Source organism: Meleagris gallopavo, chromosome 5 (genome assembly GCF_000146605.3).
Source record: "Meleagris gallopavo isolate NT-WF06-2002-E0010 breed Aviagen turkey brand Nicholas breeding stock chromosome 5, Turkey_5.1, whole genome shotgun sequence".
Lineage (NCBI taxonomy): Eukaryota > Metazoa > Chordata > Aves > Galliformes > Phasianidae > Meleagris > Meleagris gallopavo.
In genome coordinates this window covers 48993638-49015004 of record NC_015015.2, presented here as the reverse complement: position 1 = coordinate 49015004, position 21367 = coordinate 48993638, and positions in this window count along the sequence as shown.

Genomic DNA, 21367 nt, shown 5'->3' with positions numbered 1-21367 from the left:
TATTAAGCAGAGCTCACTTGCCCTCTCCTTTCCCACATGAAGAAGAGCAGCTCAATACTGAGCTGTGCGCTAATGCAACTGCAAAGCAAAAACCATCTCAGGAAGGGGAAGCAGCACGCCTGGCTTGGCAGCAGCCGAGCCCTCTCACACACCTTGTTGTAGAGGCACAGGTGTCACAGGATGAGGGCACCCTGACGGTGCCACAGCACCCAGCAGAGCAAGTGGGGACACTCAGCTGAGCCTGAGAGCCACTGCCAGCCCCTCTGCAGACTCACCCCTGGATTGTTATTGCAGCTAGCAGCGCGTGCTGCAGTCTGACAGCCTGTGCTACAGCTCCACGTGTACGTGAGCAAATCAAGCAACACACCAAAACCAAAGCACACACAGCCACATCTCTGCAGGTAATGCTGACTCTCATCCTTCTTGTCAGCATATCCAGATTTCTTCCTTCCTATGGTTCAGCAAGTGGATGCTATCTGGGCAAAACACCACAATCAACATATCAGTTGACAGGAATACCGAATTCAAAAGGCTTTGAATAATGTTGACACAATTCTCAGCTTGAAAGCATATAGCTTACAAACAACGTAACACATAACAATATTGTGTATTGATTTCATTAAATAATAGCACTGGGTGGGGGGAGATGGATCTGAGTAGCAGCTTTTAAGAAAATCACTTTATAGCCCACGACACCTGATAGAAACGTACTGCCGCATTCTACACCGAGGGGAGAAAGAGCTGAATCAGAGGCCCCCAGGATGCAGTGCCGGTCTGTGCTGCAAGGGTGTGGGAATCCTGCAGCAAGCGTTAGGATTCTCCTCCAGCCCTGCAGCAGCAGCAGCAGCATGTGACTGCTTGTCCCCCCGCTGCCGCACTGAGCCCGTGGAACTCAGCCCCAGCCCTCTGCTCCAGCCAGCACAGCCCTGCCAGTGCAGAGCGCGGCCAGAGCCCGGCCTCGAGCAGGATGCGGGGAGAAGCCCTCGCTTCCCCACTTCAGTTCGCGCTCCAAGCAGCGTGGGCTGCCTTAGGATCCGGCGGGGCATCGGTTTGACCTCTCCATCAGTTCCCATCAGCAAACGCTGCTGCCCCTGCCAGGGTGGAGCCCACTTAATTGAGCTTGTAACCTCCACATTCTCCGGCTCCTCTCATTCAGAGCAGACTCATAAAAGCGCAGTTGCTGCCAGCCAGAAGTGCGCTATTAGCAGCAGTAGTAGCGGCGCTGTTATTATTAGCCAGCATTTTATTTATTTTTTAGGAAGTTACAGTGCCAGCCTGCAGACCTGCCTGTAATGCTTTTCCAGGGGGGGGTGGGAGGAGCAGACTGCTCGGCACCAAAGCCATCATTAATCTATTTTGAAAACAAGATCTTGTTTTCCAAACCTCCCTGCATGACTTGCTTGTATTCTGCCAACACATTTTTATGGTGGTTTGGGATTTTTAGGGAGTTTCTTGGTGGTGGGGGAGAGTGTAAATGATTGATAAGCACGCTGGCTGGCTTTGCAGCAAGTCAGGAGGACAAAGTGCAGCCTATGTCCTTGCACTGAGTGAGCAAACCCTGCTGAAGCCCTTCTCCATAGGGCACTGTGCGTAACAGCTCCCAGTCAGTGGATGTGCCTGCAGGAGTGCTCCACCACCCAGCGGCACCCAGAGCTGACAGCATCACCAGCCATATGTGCTGGGGAATGTGTCTCAGAAGCATGGTTAAACCCACAAAATGCAGGGGAGACTGCAGCCTGCCAACCTCGGGGACGGATCCTCAGCTGATGTTCTGCAACGCTGGCTTCTACCAGCGCATTCTGAAGTGATGGCTGCTTATTCCACAGTGACACGCTGCCAGCACCCTAGCCAGGCCACTGCAGCAGGGGGGAACTGGAGTGACTGGAGCACCGTCCTACCCACCTGAGTGGTGCTCATCCTGTGCCAAAGTCCACTTCATGTCATTGCTGTGATTAGAGGTGAGCCTCAGCTACACGCTGCTACGTCACAGATGATCCGGGTGGTTTACAATGCTGGAGAGAGGACTGGTGCTGCAAATCTGAAGAGATTTGTCCTGCATCTCAGCTAAGACCAGCTCAGGATCAGAGGCTGATTCAGCCTCTAGATGCTATTGTTTAAGGGAGAGGTGTACTTCCCTGATAGGAAGAAATCACTGCAGTGGGCTCACAGAGGAAAAACACTCTGGAGGAGCTGTGCTGCAGCTCTACCTCCTTACCCTCCAGACTGGCACAGACATTGGAAAAATGCATCTGAGCTAGCAGCAGCACAGAGCTCAGGAAACACTCTCTCTGCCTCCCAGTAATCCAGTACCACCTTTGCCTCCCAGTAATCCAATATAAGACTCCTCACTCTGTACCTCAGTTTCTGTAAAACCTCTCTGTAAAATGGGCTGGTGGGCACCATTCCGACCCAATCTTGGAAAGGAAGGGAAGCAGTAATTCTGGGCAAAGGACAAGAAATAAACAGCCAGGTGAGATGTGTGACACAGATGAAGAAAGCGAGGCAGTAACAAGCCTTAGTTGGGAACTCATTCACTGACACCCTCAGCAGAAGGTCTCATCAACTACTGAGACTGGGACAATGCTGTCAGACAGAAGTTCATATTTTACCTTAAATAATGTAAAAAGTCCCAGCTGCTGCAGGGGAAGGCATCCTCCCCCTAGGACAGAGCCAGGGCGACTCAGGAGGACGTGAGCGTGCTGTAAAGCAAATCTCACGTAGAGGCTACTGCATGCTTTTCTCATTTAAAACAGTGTTGTGCTTATTCATCTTTGTGCAATGTCCCCTGTGATTGCACATGGCTGCATGCAATACTGGAGAAGTTAGGAGAAATTCAATTATATTGATTTACAGAAGAAAGAGACAATAACAAATGTAATGGGTAGTTGTTATTCCATATTTTATCGTGATCCATTAAGACTTTGCTTTCTAATGTCCTCTACCTTTAGCGTGAGAATGAAATTAAAACAATCACTTTCAGGATGAGGCTTTTCTCCACGCAGAGCCCTGGGCTGCCAGCTAACCAAGTGCTGGCACACATAAATCAAGACCTACTCAAACCTGGGTGCATTCAGATTCTTGCTGGAAATGAATGAAACCAGGTTCTTCTTAGAAAAGAATCTTCTCAGTAGGAAATGTGCCAAGCGGCCATCCCACTCTAATTCTATGCAAATCTTATTGTGGAGTAAATAAACATACAGCAGGAAACTGAAGCTTTTTCATACAGTTACAGAACCAGCAAGGTTGGAAAGACTAATAAGATCATCTAGTCCAAGCCATGTCAGCCCTTGTCAGGCATCAATGACCAAAAGCTGACAGATTTTAGGGGAGCCTTGAAAAGAGAAAGATTTTTGAGAGAGGGGAGGAAATCATGCATCCAGACTTGAGGTTACTGGCATGTCCCCCTGCTGGATATGCATATCACCAGTGACAGCTTGATGTCTGCTGCTCTGCCACTAGATACACAGCTCCATCTACACAAGCAAAAGCCCTTGAGCCTCTCCTCATCCCGCTTTCCTCCTCCTGTCACATGGCCACCTTACAAGAGGGCCCAGGCAGAACACAATGTGCAGCTGGTTCTCCAAATCCCCTCTTTCCAGCAATCAGACCTGAAACTCTCTTACTCACAGCTGCGCTGTCCCCATAGGAATTCCCCTCCCCAGGGCTCAGACTCTGCTGCTGACAACACATCCACTTCTCCCTGAACATTGAAAAAGGCTGCACTTGATTATGGTCAGCAGCTAAAAAGCTGGTGAAGCACATTCCAGTGCTGTGATATCGCTCCAAACAGAAGAATGATCAGATGCAGCCCTGGCTGCTGGAGGTAGAGCATTTTTATGTTGATTGTGGTTGGGAGCCACATTCAGCAGTTGAGAGATTGACTATTTGTTCGCAGCATCTTAAGCTATTACTGCACCCAGTTTATGGTGATTTAACTGAGTATTTATAGCCGAGGTTAACCATTTCCCTGCAGTATTTCTTTGCTCATTGCCATCACTTGACACCTTGAACGGTTCCTCTGTATCCACCTTCCAAAAGTGCTTGGACCAAGCAGCGATGCGCTGCTGAAAGTGCATCCCTGGGGATGGAAAGCTGCTTCAGCATCTCCACCTCACCAAAGCTTCAGGGCACACTGCTTTCAAAAGAATCTCTTCTGGCTAACACACAGGCCAGCAGAAGGCCCAGCTTTCTGTGGGCTGGCCCTGCACCAGCCTTGAGACCATCCCGCACCCCCCCCAGGGCTCTAGGCTCACCTAGGGAGCAGGTCTGGGTGCTGGGTGGAGGCCCAGCAAAGGGAAATGCAGCTGCAGGCCTTCCCCAGGGAGCACAAGCAGTTTCAGTGGCAGTTTTGAAGCACACGTTTCTCACATTAAATCCTCCAGCCTCCCTCTGTCAACTTATTGCTGCCTCCTCAGCATTTTGGGGAGTTGAGGCAAGTTCCTCAAGATCTACGAAAGGGCTTCAACATACCAAGTGTAACCCCAAGACCCCAAGCAGGAGGAGGGAGCAGGGGAGCAACAGGGCTGCATGCACTTTCACCCAGCTGAGAAAGGTCTTGTATAGTGCCAGGGGATTTGAGACTCCAGGGCTGGCAGAGCAGTTTGCTCAGCCAAACACTGAGTATGTCCAACAGTAGCAATACCACCTTCACTTTGGATGACATACACGATTCCTAGTAACATCCAGACAGGCAAATCAGCATCTGAACACGTTATCAAAGCTTGTCCAGAGCCAGTTACCTTCATCAGAATCATAGAATCGTTAAGATCAGAGAAGACCATTAAGACCATCCAAGTCCAACCCAACTCATCACCACTGTGCCTACTGATCACATCCACGTGCCACATCTCCATGGTTCTTCAACACCTGGGACAGTAATTTCACCACCTTCTTGTGCAGCTGTGCCACTGCATCACCACTCTTTCAGAGAAGTTTCTCTTCATACCCAGCTTCTCTTCATACCTTCCCTTACCTTGTGCCTTCTCTTCTCCATTAAACGCCATTAAACTCCATTAAGCTTCTCTGTTCTCTCCAGTGCAGAGCTCAGCCCAGCTCTGCTCGTCCTTGGGTGCCTCCACCACCTCAGAATTATGATCACGTAAGCACAGGAGATGCGGTCTCCCAGCCACATCTTCTCTCCTGAGTTCACCATCCATGTTTTTGATAATTCACATAGTTAAATATTCTACCTTTTACCATTTAACCTTTGTCAGCAAAGTTAATTTACAGAGGCATATTGTGAGCTCTGTGGGACAGAAAGCACATTTTTCTGGTGTATTGTACATAGTAACAGTTTCTATGTAATATTCCATAGAAATATGAGTCTTTACAGAACTGGCTAAATATAACAGCTCTAATGAAGCTACCTTTGGTTTTAAACATAGCATGCTGCCTTCCAAGCTGCAGGATTTCAGCACATGCATTGTTTTCCTTCACCAAAAATAGAGAGCAGGTTGGTTGACTTTCTGTCCTTAGGCAACTTCTCCTGCATCCTGTTTGGCCCTTTGTTTTTTAAATGTCATGTGGTGATCCCTGAGAAGTGTCACTGCACTCCTGTCCCACCTCAAATCATAGTGGAAGTGACCCAAAAGAACCATGGAGTCCAACTGCTGGTTCTACACGGGACCACTCAGAAATCACTGTTCTCAAGCCACTTCCCCAGTTCTCTTCCACCAGCAGTGATCTTCTTGGCCTCCTGGACTTCATCTCTGCCACCTCAGGAACTCTGTATCCCTGCCCTTCTTGGCATCTTTTTTCCTCACCGATTCCTATCATTACCCAAATTCTGGTGGTAAACAGCTCTGCCACATTTTAGGATTGTTATCTTTTTTTTTTTTTAATTATTTATCTCTGAAAAGAAGGAGGTGATAAAACTTCTATGAAAGAGAACACCAACATCTGAATGAACAAAACTGAGTCCTTCCTGAGTTCCTGGTTAGATGGGGTGGAACTGACATTTCCTTTCAGGAGTTCACAGCACAGGTGCTTCAAAACCAAGGACCTGTATTGATCTCCAATAATCACACTTGTTTGCTTAGGTTGATCCCTACCTGTGAATTACCCACATAGCCCAGTAACACAGCTCTCCATGTCAAAGACATCCACAACAACTTCAGGGCTTTGGTCAGCAGTGACAGACAGGTGCTCTCCAGCTTGGCCCAAAGAGCAGAGCTCTTGGATTCTGCACCTTAATGTCCACGGTTATTAAATGCATTTCTTGGGGCCATCTGCTCCGAGAGCTGCTGGAAGGCATAGGGCAGGCTGCTCACAATAGCTGCTTGTGTTTAGTGCCTTATCTGGAACCCAAGTCACAGCTGGCTGCTGGTCCAGAACGGAGAATGAAAGACACCCAAATGAAATGTAGTCAGGCGGAGCGGTGGTTTAGCATTTCACTAGCAGACTTCCTCTCTTCAAATCACTTGTAACTTACCTTACACGTGGGGAAAGAGCTACAGACCCAGGAGCTACAGACACCCTGTAGACAAGGAAACAAACAGTAGCTTAGCTAAATTGTATGTGGTTATAAAGGGGAAGCAGTATCGCTATTATGCATTCCAAGCTGATGGATTATAAGAGTTTGATTATTGTTTTACTACTGTCTGCTTTCTCTTACACTGAAAGCAGTATCTGAAGAACCCCAATGAGCCTCATGATATCAGTCCTGATCTGAGTGGATGCAGTGCTATCACTGGTTATGTGCACAGAACCCTCCCCACGATATGAAATACAATAACACGGATACCCAGTCCCAATCCTTTACACTGCACACCTATTTTCCATACCTGAAGGAACTGGGCTGTGTGAGTTGAACACAGAGGGTTCATCTGAAACATCCATTTCACATTCCCTTTAAAGGCCGGGTCCAGCCAATAGCATTCAGTTCCGCACACATTGCAATAAGCTGTAGATCATATTTTGGCAGCAGCTGACCCGCACATTGCCAAGTTGTCCAGGAGATAGTAAAGCACAGCCTGCAGCTGACACAGGCGTGCTGGGAACCTGTGAAGCAAGCATTGGGTCTAGGTCACAGTCACTCTCATTGGCAATAGTGACGGACACGTCTGGCTGCTCCTCAAGTCATAGCTGACAGCCTTCTGGTGTGGGTCATGCTGCACGTTGTCCTGTAGTCTCCCTCTGCAGAGGGCAACCAGCCAGGGTCGGGGCTGGTACCACTGCTCTGATGACTAATGTTCCAGTTAACGCTGGAGGATCTTTTGCCCTGAAGAAAAGTTGAACTTGGGATTCAAATTCCAAGGAATAACTCAATTTACCATCCTGGACCTGGAGCTCTGTGCTTGCCACAGTCTGAGATGCTCTTCTAGCAGTGTGCCTTCGAGTTCAAGGACACATCATGATCCCTATATGCAACTCACGGCAGCTGGAAACTCCTCACCTTAGGCAGGCTGCTAATACTGCACAAGAGCAGGGATGGCTGGAGACTTGTCAAGGTTTTGGCATATACAACTTTTTTTTTTTGCTTTTGTATAAATTAATTGAGAAATGGAATGCAGAGATGCTCTTTTTATATTGGCTCAGCTCTGAAAATGTTGATTTGCAGCTTTGGGGAGGGCTTAAGAGATAATGCTCTTCTGATGCAGACACCTGCTGATAGGCAGTGGGTACACTGCTTTGCTTCCCCTCCACTAGGTTTTACAGAACATGGGTACGTGGCACTACATATGGTATATGTAAACATATGTAAAAGCAAACATTATACAAATATTATAAAAACAAACGTTTTTATGTCCATTTGTCTATACATTTATATACATATACACATTTGTTTTCCATGTCTGTATTGCAGAACTCCCTTTTTTCTCTCCAGGCAACCTTATTGACAGGCCAATAAATACTACAGCATCTCTTTCCCATGGATTAGGAGAGCTGGAAATATCTGCTTCAAATAATCCATTTTTTTCACTGCATGTAGTAGGGGAGGGAAGAAAAAGACTTATAAGCCACGATGGGCGATCAGGCAGGGGAACAGCATAGACACAATATACTCCTCGAAAAAGGTAATCACTTTCCTTTATTGCAGGAAAGTTGGCCATGTACACACAAAGTTGTAAGAACCCAGGGAAGGGAGCGGGTAAAAACAGAAAAGGTGAAGGAGAAATGAGATATGAAATTAATTAATGGATTATAATGCCTGTCTCTTGCCTGCGAGAATTTGGAAGTGGTGAGACAGGGAGAACCCAGCACCAGGAGTACCATCAAAATAGGCTCATGCAAGATCTTATTTTTATGAATGTGCTCAAAAGGAAGACAAGCAAAGCATGGCTTTAAAATAAATATAATTTTTCACAGTCAAAAAGATTAGTTTTGCTCAATAATCTACAGTCAAGTGGGAAGAACAAGCTGGTTATTAGACTACACGAGAAAAGAAACAGAAGAACAATGCAGTTTTACCAAAAAAATCAAGGGATATCAGTTTCACACAAAGATAGAGCCTGCCAAGGTCTGAAATAGCAGATTTATATCAAACCCACAGCCCAGCAGATGCAGATTTAATTCTCCTTCATGCACCACAGGACAGGAGGAGAATCATAGAATCAAGGTTGGAAAAGAACCCTATGATCTGCCAGTCCAACTGTTCACTCACCACCAACACTGCCCATTAACTTTGTCCCTTGGTACCACATCTCCATGATCAAGGCACAGCTGGGGAAACACCAGTGGGAACCTCAGGATGCCTTAGAATTCAAGCAATTGTGTGAGGGTGGGTTATCCGAAGTTTCAGTGAAGGGGCTGAAAAGAAGACGTAACCAGTGCTGAACAAGTGAACTCAGATCAGATTTGTAAGTGTGAGATGGTTGGCCATCAGCATCTGAAACTGTTCTGGGATTCAGCTCACTGTGCTAAACGCAAGTCTGCATCTGAAGAGCAAGCAAAAAAAGCCCCACAGCTAAGGCAGGAAAGAAAAACAAAAGAAAAGCCCAATTCCCTATAGCAGGCAAGGGCAATAGAGAAAGCAAAACCTCAATGTAAAGAGACACAGAATTAAAAAAAAAATGTTTCTGAACATATCGAAGGAAGACAGATTCACCATCCAAGCTTGGCACAGCCTGTTTATGCTGGGAAAAATATATATTGATTGTTCGTAGAATCAAAAAATAACATTATTATAGATTGCAAACCATTATTTAAAATGTCTGTCAGTCATAGCATAACAGCTATGGAAACAGCAGCTACCCAACCACAGCTTGTAACAATGAATGTTTTGTAGGGGAAAATAAGAAGTGATTGTGAAGAAAGCCCTTGAGTCCCAATCCCCTCCCTCTTCCTGCTGGCCACCCCTCTGCCAGAGCAGCCCAGGATGCAGGCGGCCTTCTGGGCTACAAGCACACACTGCTGGCTCATGTTGGGCTTTACATCCACTAGAACCTTCAAGTCCTTCTCTGCATGGCTGGTGCAGAGGTGCTTGGAATGCACAAGGGAAAGCTAGCTCTGGGTACCACCAAGTCCTGCTGCTTGTCCGACTCCCTGCAACAAACAGGGACACGTACAGCTCTGAGCACCTGATGAGCTGCAGGTGTCCCTGCTCACTGCAGGGCGTTGGGCTCGGTGGCCTTTAAGGCCTCATCCAACTCAAGCAATTCTAGGATTCTATGCTTTGCTCTTGCAGTGCGCAGGTCCTTCTTTCCAAAGGCCCTTTGAGACACCAGGGCTGAATCTTGGTGGCCCCCAGGGATTGCTGTGGCTTCTGCTAAAACTGCTTCATGGACAAAGCGCTTGAGATGCTAATGGGTTTTAATTTCCCATGAATTTGCAAGCAGCAGTATCCTGCAAAGCTTCGGGTGATTGTTCATGCTTCCTCACCTAGTCTAACATTTATTATATTTTTCAAATAGACATTAGTATTAATTTAATCTTTTTTTTTTTTTCCTGAAGCGGGCTATAATTAAATGTCCTTTTCCCGTGACATTTGCTAGGATATGGCGTAGCTGGGCCATTTTTAAAGACTCATTCAATGTAACTAGCATTTCAATTAGTGTAAGTGCACGAAGCAAACATTGAAAAAAAACATCCCAGTCCCTTGAACTCATGCACGTGGGACGGTTGATTTTTAATTGACTGCTAATTTTCTTCCTCTTTTTTATTTAAGGGGAGGGTTGGATATTAAGAAAAATATCTTCTCAGAGAGAGAAATAATGCAATGGCACAGGCTGCCCAGGGAAATGGGGGAGTCACTGTCCCTGGAGGTGTTCAGTTACCATAGAGCTATTGCACTGAGGGGCAGTGGGCATGGTGGGGGTGGGTTGGGGTTGGAGTGGGCCAGGCCTGTCCAACCCGTGGCCCAGCACAGCTCACACTGTGGTCATCCCCACAGCAGCAGAGCACTGCTAACCCCAGCTGGGCTGAAAGCAGCTGCAGGGCGCAGGACAGGGCCAGCTCAGCGATGGCAAAGGATAAAGGTTTATGCATTCTGATACACTGGCTGAATACAGTCCTATGAACAGTGAAATGTGTGGAGCCGTGCTTCCTGTTGTGATAAAGGAATATGAGGACAGGTTTGAAGATTGCTCAAAAATCATCAATATTTTAGTCTGTTTGCAAATTCATTTTCAGTCAAATTAAATGCATTACTTGAGAATTTTCAAATGAAATGTATAGAGTTGCAATTCAAAATCTGATCATGTCTCTTTACTGGACTTCTATAAGCCCCCTCACCTCAGTCACACTGGTTCACCCTGCTGCTTTTTGCAGTACACTCATTTGTGGGCCACTCTTTCCAAGGATGAAGCACAGGAAGAGTAACATTTCATCAGAAATCTCTACAGAAATCTGTAATGGAATATTTGTGAGAAGATACAGCCTCTGCTGCCATACCATCAACATCCACTTCAAATGTTCAAGGCCAACACCATAAAATAGAAGGCATTATATTCAGAGCAACCTTCGTTGACGTGGCCCAAGTCAATTTCTCTCTACCCAACTCAATGCAGCCCAGGCAAGCCAAAAAGTTGGACACTCATGGACTGGATGGTCTTAGAGGTCTTTTCCAGCCCTAATGATTCTATGAAGCTTGACTGAACGGTGACATCCCTAGCAAAGCATGCATGTAAAAGCATGCTGAATTTCTTTTCATTTTCTGCTCAGAGTTGCTATATATTTTCCTTTCCACAGCTGGAGCTTCATTTTGGCACTTCATCTCTGTGCTGTTGCCCTCACTTGGTTCGATTTTCTTATAGGAAATTTCCTACTGAGCAACACTGTTTTCCTAAACAAACCTTGTTCTCTTTGGTCCATCCCACCAACAGAGCCTGAGCACAGACTAGCAAAGTTCTCCACAGCATCTCCAGCAATTTACCCTTTCTCTTTAAAAGTAATCAGAGAAATATGGTATTCTTCTTGTCCCCATTTTTCATGGAGGATTTCTAAAATAAGGCCTCCTCCAGGGGTTCACGGATGCAGCTCTGAGCTCGGAACGAGGTCATTAAAGCCCAGGCACATCCCGATGTGCATTAGCACAGCCCTGACCTTGCTTGGGGTGCGGGGGCACGCTTAGGCTGTACAGTACCAGCAGTAATTGAGCCTTTAATAAGTTGTCTCAAATTACCATAGAAGGCATTAAGGACAGGGACATTTAATTACAGTTCTCTGCTAGAGGGGGAAAAAATAAAGGCACGATGGTTTTAATTCATCCTCTGCAGAGGCTGCTCCACAGCAGGGACGGATCCCATGGCACAGCTGGATGCAGGGTGGGGACACGGGGTGCACTCCACGGCACAAAGAAACACAGGGATGGTGCACAAGGAGGAACTCAGCATCCACCCCGCTGGTCCTCTTCCCAGTCACTCTCTTGCAGCACCAAAATGTTTATAAAAGCCAAGCTGATTTCTAAAAATAAAGGAAGTACCAGTAAATGCCTGTGTATGAAATGCAGCATTTTATCTAACACCACCAACTGAACTGAACGCTGTGCTGCACATTCTGCTGTTCCCAGAATAAGCACGATGCATCTCAAATTGATTTACCCTTATTACTCATTTTGTACCGGGGTTTGCAAATTTCTCTCCCAGTGCAGAACATAATTCCTGTCTGTTGTTCACGGATGGCAGCCGGCTGACTCCAATAAATCCCACTTGGCTGGAGCCAAGCATCTACATCGTGATTCCTCCTCACCGACCAGCCAAAGCCCTACTCATGCTTCCACAGCAGTGCTAGCAGGAGATTTCCATAGTTTCATTTATTGTTCCTTTGGCCTCCTTCATAGCTCCCAATTATTTCAGGCTCCAGAGACCATCCGTCAACGCAGCGATGCTCCAGGAGGAGATGAGATGTGAGAGCTGCTCTCCCTTTGCAGTCCCTTCCAACCCGAGCCATACTACAATCCCACCATCCCAGCCAGGAATTCACCTTCGTGAAGATTCAAACACGAACCAGCTCTGATGGGAACCCAGCACCCCGCTGCCCTTTTCCCATTTCAACCCATTGTCCTTGGCTTGAGTTGGAACAGCACAGGCCGTGTTGTCAGTCGGTAGAGATTTATGAGCAATTTAGCAACGCTGCTAGAACCGTGTTTATTTTTGCGCAGTCGGTTACTACAGTGACTACGCACTGACAAGTGTCCTCAGCACTGTGCTCGGCTCTGTGCGCCTGGCATTTCCTGCTGACAAGTCCACACAGGGCTCTTATTAATAATCCCTCAGAGCTCAGCATTCACTCGCAGGGGCTCCTGCACTCGGCTTCCTGGCCCCCCCTGTTCAGATGGCACTGCAACAGGTGGGTACAGGAGATAATGGGGGGAGGAGGAGGAGGAGGAGCAGTTCTGCACGGAAGCCAACCTGCCTGGCATACTGATGAGCCGCCTCGGCGCAGTGCCTCGCTGCCTGGCGGCAATCATTTCCCCAAACCTCCCTACAGTGGTGAAAACACAGCGCAGTGGGAACGCCATGCGTTAGCAGTGCCTCTTCTGTAACTCTTCCTCACACAGCCCAGTCTGCTGTGCTCCTCACCACCTCGGGCATCCCAGGGAAGGGATGTGGGAGCCTCTTCCCTGTCCCAGGGGTGCCGCAGATCCTGGTGCCCCCGCCCTCCTCCCTCCCCCCCAGGCCTCAGCAGCAAACCACCCTTTGCTATAGGGACTGCGCTTTTAGCACCTGAAGCCTCTTTTCTCAACACTGCCAAGTAGAGGCATAGTTGCAGAGGCTGCAGAAATGCTCTCATTTCGTATTTCTTTCTTTCTTCTTTTTTTTTTTTTTTATTAGATTAGTTCAGGGATCAGAAAATGAATGAGTTTAGCTCCAGCCCCGCAAGCCTGCTTTTCCTCCGGGCAGCTAAATACACTGCTCTGCTTGCTAGGCAAACATTTAATCACTGCCTGCAAGCAGTATCCTCCACCACGGTGGGAGATGGGCTCTTGCCATGCTCCCATGGGCACAACAGCCACACGCATGTGTTTATTTCCCATGCAAGTTGTGGCCAACACAAGGACAGGTACAAAGAAAGGAAATCAGTTTTGTAAGAAAGAAGCCTTGTAAACTGAATCATATTAAACTTACAAAGTCAGAGCATCACAGAATGGCTTGGGTTGGAAGGGACTTCAAATACCATCTTGTTCCAACCCCACTGCTTGCATTTTTCAGTGTAACAACAAATCAGAAACCTATCTGATAATATAACTACCAGACAATTCATCCCAGAAAACACAGGTGAACACTGTTATGTGTTGATCAATACCAAGCATCACAGTATTGAACAGAGGGTGACAAGAGTGATTTTGGTTCTGTAAAGCTTGCTTTTTCACGAGAACAGAAAAAACAAAAACACCCACACTTCATAGAAACACAGAATCATTAAGGATGGAAAAGACCACTAAGATCATCACCCAGTCAACCCCAGCCCATCCCCACACCGTGCTCACTGACCACGTCCCTCAGTGCCACATCTCCACAGTTCTTGAACACACCCAGAGATGATAACTCCCCCACCTCCCTAGGCAGCTGTACCACTGCGTCACTATTCTTTCTGAGAAGAAATTTTTCCAAATATCCAACCTGAATTTTACTCAAAATGAGTCTAAGATGCAGCCAGATTCTCATCTGCAGGTGCCCATCCGGGAGGAGGTGCCTGGTGATGGCCTTTAAGAGGGAGAGATTCAATGAGAGAGACCAAATAGAAGAAAAATGAAGGCAGCAAAGGCAACTTAGTGTTGAAGTTACTTGCTTAGGGACCTTGCGAATTCATTGTTGCTTGAAGTCAAACCTGGGCACCTTTCCAAGAGCTACAGCTCAAGAATAAATTACAGGTGTGACAGAGCGGATGTTCTGGAAGCACAGAGATATGATGAACGCCAGGGAAACAGTCGCATCAAGCAGGAGTCATTACAAATAAATTGGTATTCCTCACCCAGCACAACTTCTGAAGTGTGTGGGAAAGGGAGGAAGGGGGATTAAAGCAAGCTCTCACCAGTGCCTCCATATGTGGTTTGTCCTCTGAGCACCACTGGGCTCAGGAAGCCTGGGGAGGTCCATCAGTGAAATACCAAACTGCCCTAATGGAGGAACCATCTCACGCTGCTACAACATGAAGAACCCACGCTCCGTGTGCTGTCTGCTCCCACTAAGCTCCCTGTTAGCTGCACACATGTGCTGCTTCATGGGCTGGGGCCAGCTGCTGTCGCTGGCAGCTGTGGAAGTCCAACTGATGTCAACCATGTGGAAATCACCACAGTCAATGGGAAGACAGCTGCAACATTAAAACCCTTCCTTGGAGGGACGTGTGTGGGTCATGGACACAGAGGGTCTGGAGGAGTGACCCAGGCCAGGCTGGGGACTGGGTAGGAGCTCCCATGCAGAAGGTCTCAGGCAGATTCTGAGAGATGGATTAAGGCTATTAACATCTGAGTGGGTCAGGGTGGGTTAATGCTCACAAATCATCGCTATGGGCCTCGCTGGCTTTCAAAACTTATACAAATTCATCCCACTTGATCATTTATCGCCAGAGGCGTGGGTCCTTCACGCTTTCCAGCACAGATCATGCCTCCTCCTCAAATTATACTCATCTAGATTTCTCTTCAGAGAAAACCCCAAAATAAATCACTCGTGATTTGTAATTTATTCGAGCATTTCCCAACCCATTGGGCTATGCGTTGCTTGGATTGCCATCTGACAAGATTAATAGCTTTAGGAGCCACTGGGAACACCTTCCCCATCTCCTCCTCAGAGCTGTGCTGACTCCGGCGAGGCACAGGCTGGAAGTGCCACCTGGCAGCCCTGCATTGAACACAAGCTGTCAGGGAACAGGTTGTGCAGAAAGACATCCAAACTCAGTTTCACAGCAATATAGAAGTGACACATCCGTCACTCAGTTCTGCTAATGATTAATTGCTTTTGTCACCTTATTTCCAGGACTTCCTTTGTCAAGAACTCTCGTCTAGCCTTATAGCAGCCTGGGCTGAAGCTCCCACCTGTGCACCCTCTGTGACCAGAAGCCATGTCCCACAGAAGTCCTTCAGCTCTGCAACGTACGCCGTGTGACTCTTTCCCACATGTCAAGAACATGCACCATTTTCTTCCAACAACTCTCCATTCCTGTCATCACGCTTCTGAAGCCACAGCTTCCCAACTGGACAAGGGGTGGGTGTTTTAGCAGTAGATTTCGGTATTGGCTGGAGGTCTAGCTGGAGGTCTAGCATCAAGCTTAGCGCATGAAATAGTTTTTTCCTACTGCAGGAAGCAGAGAGGAGATGTAAGGACACATCCATGACTCTTCTTCCTGTAGGGTCTACAGCTTCTTCCCAAGCTTCTGCTGTAGGTAGTATTTAAGAGAGCAGCACACACTGCCCGGCACCACCTGCAAATATATGGCTTTCAAAGACTTCTGCAACCATTCATCAAATGCTTAAGGATACTCAATTTTCACATGCTAATTTACTTAAATGACATGTTATTTTGTCTTCACAACTGAGACACCTAACCAGCTGAACAGAACTGCTGAATCTCATAGGAATAATTAATAGATGAAAAATAAAACAAAACAAGCTAAGCAACCCAGGCAAGCAGCCCTTGGGGTCTACTGACAAAACAGCTCATTTAGAATCAAAATGGTCACACACTGGAGACATTTGGACAACCTTCTCCAGAGCTCCAGCTATTCTAAGGAAACAACTTGCTATAAAATTTGTCATAAGAAACAAATCTTGAGGTGTGTAACCAGACCCAGAGTGGGAAACAGAGCGAAGTGGTCACCCACTGTTTGGGAATGGTCACAGAGATGGGACCAAGGCAGAGGCCCTAGATCCAAGTCAGTTTACAGCCAAGTCTGCCATAAACATCAAGGAGCAAGACAACATCAAGGGCAAGACCTTTTGAGCATCAGGGAACATCTATTGCTCCTCTACAACTGTGCAACATTAACTAAGTTGTTACCGCACAGGCTGGCAATCCAAGCCTTACCTGGGCACTGTTTAAGGACTTAACCTCAGTGGGAAGGACAGAAGGACTCACCTAATGCAGACAACTAGTGCAGACAGCACTGCTATCACATGGACATTGCTGCCCTCCACTCTGAGCTTACAGGTGAGTTAATGTTGACTTAATTCTAGCAGAAATAAGCAGAAATTATAGTTTGCTCCTCCTCCATGAGCATATTAATGATTCTGTGCTGTGAGTCCCCCCAGGCGCACAACCTTTACCAGGTTCTGAATTTCTAAACAAAGGCTTATTCTCCCAAGTGTTTATGGGCATTAAGTAAACATTACAGTTTTTAGTGAAGTGCAAAGACATTTGAAACCATCTCAATTACTCAGCTTTCATTTATGCAGCACTGTGGCCTCCCCATCCCAGGAGGCTGGAGGAGCAAGGTTGAGTTACTAAACAAAAAAAATCCATAGATGTACCTTTGCAAGAAAACAGAAATGAAGCAATGACTCCACTACCCTTTCATAGAATCACAGAATCATTAAGATTGGAAAGAGCACTAGGATTATCGAGTCCAACCATCAACCTATGCCAACCTATGCCTGTGACTGCTGTGATCCAGGAAACGACCACCTCCAGTGGGCAAGGAGCTGACTGTATGAATTCCCTCCTCAAAGACCTCCCAAAAGGTTCACCAACCAGCAAGCACAAGAAGAGGCACCAGACGCCCTCTCCACTTGACAAAGCATTGCTGGAATCTTGCTGCTTCATCCTTTTGCTGGCAGGGCACAGCTTTCCTTGTCAGTTTCTGCTTGACCTGAGACACTAACAAGATGCTGGCAGGTAATCATTTAAAACTGCATTTGCTCTCTAAAGATGTGAAGTTATTTGCTTTCCCCAGTCCAACTCTAACTGCGGACTGTGGCAAAGCTGCTGAAAAGGCTCAAATTAGGCTCTGTACAATTTAGTGTCTGTAAGCACGGGCAACTCATTGCAGAAAGACTTGCAAATTTAAAGCATTAAATAAAAATATCTCAAGAAACCCAGCAGAAGCTAAGGAGCAATTAATTAATTTGTATACATCAAGTTTTCTCCTCCTATTTCAGAAGATTTTCTAAGCATTGGGAGCCAGGTGGGCAGAAGAGAACAGTGACTCTCACATTACTGCAATAAACTAAAGACACAAGGCAGTTCATAGTTATTTATTACACTTCCTTTTCCTTGGCGCTGGATTGAGCCACAAACCTGGAGCCGTGGGCAGATCCCAGCGCTCCGTGCTAACGATGCACAAAAATAAGACAGGAGTTCCTCCTGGAGGAAGAGAAGCCATCCATCCATGCCTTGGGCTAGAGGCAGCGCCGGTAACAAATCGCTTGACTAGTTTATCTTCCTTATGCCCGTATCACAATTCTCTCAAACTATTTTTCTGCTGCTAAGTCCCAGCGTGGTCCTGGGTCACTCAGTGGAAGTCAAACCGAGCAGTGCTGTGATGGAGCACAGCCTGGGGATCGTTTGCTTCCAAGCGTGGCACTGCTGCACCTCGCCTGATTAATTGTGAAAGCGGGATCTCTACACAAATCGTTTTAAAGGAGAATTTGATTAAGCTTAAAAAGTGTCTTCTAGGAATATTTGTGCCAGCGAGACTTGATCACACAGGGAAAAGACGCAACAAAGGGAAATTAGCTTGAAGGAGAATATCCAATTAACTGCTTTTCTTTCTCAGCTACATTAACAGAGCGATAAAAGAACATTCTGAAATCCAAACAAATTTCACAGCACAATATACTGATCACAAAGTCACTTAGGCATCAGCAAAGCTGTCCCTAAAGTTGTAGTGGAAAGGCCAAAGATAATGGAAAATTCACACAAATAACACTTTTATCGCTGGTGAATTTGGGCGTTCCTGATTGGAGGTGTTTCTTCAAGAGAAGTGGGACACGTAGCCCAAGAGAATAGAAAGAAATTGGGATCAGTGAGGTTTTTCCCCCTTGGCACAAGTATATTTCCAAAGTTGATGTACAGTACCAAGTCATAGGAACGCCAGCTGTTAAAATTTGGGGCCCTCCCAAGGACATCCTTGTCTAGAAACTGTCTGAGTTCACAATGCTGGTCCATACTTCCCATTCTGCCTCGTGGCAGGAAGCAGATTTAATCCTCCTTCACAAGGAATAGCATAGGACAGGAGGACAATCATAGGATCACTAAGGTTGGAAATACCCCTATGATTACCTACTCCAACACATCCTCCCACCACCAACACGGCCCGCTAACTATGCCCCTCAGTGCCACATCTCCCCAGTTGTTGACTGTGGATATGGACTCTCTCACCTCCTTGGGCAGCCTGTGCCAATGCTTCACCACTCGGGATCAAGGAGGGACCCTCTCTACAGGAAAGCAGGACAAGAAATTCATTTATCAGTGCTGGAGACAGACAAGCCTATGGGACGTGCCAGGCTGCAGTTTGGGGAAACGCTTAGTAAGTATTGAAAACAAAATAAACAGGTTCTTCCAAACCAACTCTTCCTCAAATGAATTATTTCATCTTATGTGAAGACAAACAGAGCTTTGCCATGCACAGGTCCATCACATCACCATCCCCTCCTGGGAGCATGGCCGTGCCCATCACCCGCAGCTAAGGCAGAGCCCCGGGTGGGAAATGAGCACATTCAGGATGTAATGCATTAGATCAGTTTTCAACATATAATTTAGGACTAAATTAATTACACCCTAGAAAAGCTTATTTTTCTCTAAGGGATTACAGACAACTAGCACGGCAGCAATAACCATGCCTGCTGATGAGAGATTGACTAGTCTGGCACAAGCCTTTCTCCACCAAACCCAGCGTGCCCACTCTTCTTTTTTATTAATCCACCTCAGCTCCTTTCAATCAGGAGAAGTCTAAATCTTGCATGCACAAGGTAATAAAGAAGACTGCAGCTGCCTGGATCTCCTAATATCTTTTCCTTTTGGATATCAGCTCACTCTTGTCAGACACACCAAATCATCTTCCACTGTAAAAGCACATTCAGGTCCTGCTAAGCCATACAGCTGCACGTGCTAGGTCTGACAAGGTGCATATCTGCTCTTCCGAAGAATGCAGATGAACAGAAGTTTCTCCCATTTCTTACAAGTTTATTTTACTTCCGTTATCTCACACGCTGTCTTCCAAACTACCTTAAACTGCAGCAAAACATCCATCCAAAATGAGAACAGGTCTTCACCTCTCTCTTAAGTCATCTCTGATTGAACACCAGCATAAGCCAGGTGACATTCGTCAGCTTTCTTCTCACACCCATTTCCTGATCTCCCCAGTGCTGAGCAATTCTGTAAGTCACTGCTCTTTGCTGCCATTTTCTAGGCTGGGTGTGCAAACTTCCATGCAAACTTTCCCCACTTCAGTAAGGGAAAATTCCAGGTGATTTCTCCATTTTTTGGTAAAGTTCTGACATTCTGCATGTCACTGCCCTCAAGATTTTTCCCTTCTTGATGACTTCAGCAACAAGTTCCCATCATATTTTTGTAGTAATTCCCTCCCTGGTCCTCCAGCAAAAGCAAACAATTCTCCTACAAATGTCAGCAGCCTTTTTTGTTTGGTTTTTAAGAACACATACCTTGCTTACCATTTACTAAAAGCAACAGAGATGACATTTCTTACTGGTTCACAGACGAGGCAGCAGCCAAGCCAGACCACAGTCAGAAGGGAACAAGACAATAGGTTTGATGCCCAGTTTTCTATCCAAGGGGACACTATTTTACAGTCTCTTTATGGAACAAAAACCACGCTTGTTTGGAAGCACATTCTTGGGGAACACAAGTTTGCTTTACCTTTGCTTCAGGCAATTCCCCAAGTAAGTGTCCGGGCACAGTAAGCTCTGGGTTTCTCACCTCTCCATACCGACTGCTCCTCTTGGTTTTGCTTGGGGTTGGGGAAAGCGTGTGGGCAGGAGGCGGCAGTTTGTTTTGAAGGTTAGGGGCTGAAGGATTCATGTCAAAGAAACCCCACTGAAGAAGCAGTTACCTCCTTATAGGGCTGGCACAGCACTCTCCACTACCAGGAGACTTACAGAGATGCTTTTCACTAGAACACCCTCAACTCTCAGATCTGCCTGTCCTTCCACAACCCCAGGCCAGTCTCCATCCCCACCTCTTGCTTTTTCATACATAAAGACGTGACTAATCGCTGACCCCATACATTACTGGCACTGGAAACCCACAGCTAAGGATGGGGCAAGCCCCCGGCTGGTCCCCATGGCCAAACACGAGAGGTAGGTGATGGGTTTCAGAACGGCGTTTTACATCAATCACATCTTTACTACATGTTTTATTACATCAATGGCTTGAAAAAATTTTTATTTGATGTCAGCAAACATTGGAAATCATAGAAAAATGAATTATGTAGAATTTCACAAAGGAATTTACCCCACTATAATTCCTCGTACAGTAAAATAATTCAAAACCAAATGTTACTTTTCAGTGGCTAAGCAATTTTATAATGCTATGAACATTCATCACAGTAAGTGTGCTGAATAATAGAAAACAGGCAAAAAAGACATTTAAAATATTACTTACAACAGCATTATTACAACATACTTTCTTTAAAATCCCGACGAGTATTTTATCACTTCAAAAGCTATACAGCATTTCCATTATATTTGCAAACTTAACCTTATACATCTTTTAAAATCTTGAAAAAACTTCTTTTAAGCAATCTATAAGCAGTTAACAAAATTGATAAAATCTACATAATGGAATACTATACACTCCAGTATAAATTTTATTTTAGGAGAATATGAATGTAAACACTCATTATTATACAACATGCATAGACTATACTGACCTTCCATCTTCTGAACTGTAACTTTCACTGCAATTGTGCTTTACTATCAACAGGAAAAGCTGCATTAATCCAGGGAGTGGCAGAAAGTATTTGCTTTAGGGGCATTGCACAAGATCGCTAGATTTTGACTTGCTGAAGACAAGCTGGAGCTAAGAACTTTTTTTTT